This window comes from Nematolebias whitei, chromosome 6, assembly GCF_014905685.2.
Source record: "Nematolebias whitei isolate Nwh7 chromosome 6, NemWhi1, whole genome shotgun sequence".
Classification (NCBI taxonomy): domain Eukaryota; kingdom Metazoa; phylum Chordata; class Actinopteri; order Cyprinodontiformes; family Rivulidae; genus Nematolebias; species Nematolebias whitei.
The window spans coordinates 45,471,852-45,472,565 of NC_056503.1; the positions used below are offsets into that span (position 1 = coordinate 45,471,852).

Below are 714 nucleotides of genomic sequence, written 5' to 3' on the forward strand. Positions count from 1 at the left end.
GTGTGTGTGTAACATCAACGGGACAGACACAAAGAAAGTGAAGCGTGAAAGTAGAGCTTGTGTTTTTAAACAGCTTCCTTCCCAAGCTCTCAATGCACACGCACACACACACACTCGTCAGTGATGCAGGAAGTTCTGGACTTCCTGAGGCCCAGGTGGGCGGGACTCTTTTTTTGATTGACAGGTGGTGAACAATGACCTCAAGATTTGGATTTGGCAGCTTTGGTTCTTGTTAATCCATCAAACTAAAAATTGTTTCAACCTGAGAACAAACATCCAGTCTGTGCAGCGCCGCCACAAAACTCTCAAGTATTTGACCATAAGGAAATATTTTAACTTTTAACATCATATTTTTTCAGTTTTGTCTTAAGTTGGTTGGTTTACAGTATATTCTGTCATCCAGGACCTCACAAATCCTAAAAGGTAAAAGGATGCAGCAGTAACTGGTGGGAGAAAAAAAGCTTAGAAAAATTAAGGATCTGATGCTAAAAGCTGTGGAGCCGCTTTTGTTCACATCCATCGAGGGAAAAAATGAAGCTTTCACTAAAAACAATACCTCTAAACACTGGAAGAGCAGTTCTGGCTGCCCTACTACTGCAGAGCAGCTGCCCCCCAGCCCTGCGCTGATCAGGATTATTACTGTCAGCATGTAGCCTTTAGCTGACCAGGATCAATGCTGTTAGCCTTTAGCTGATCAGGATCAATGCTGTTAGC

General features: G+C 43.0%; 1 protein-coding gene across 1 annotated transcript in view; it reads right to left on the reverse strand.

Moving 5' to 3' along the window:
• Positions 1 to 714, reverse strand: part of plekhg2 (pleckstrin homology domain containing, family G (with RhoGef domain) member 2) — a gene marked incomplete at its 3' end in the record, with an annotated part of 31,992 nt that overhangs the window by 20,609 nt on the left and 10,669 nt on the right. The gene's annotated exons all lie outside the window — the stretch shown is intronic.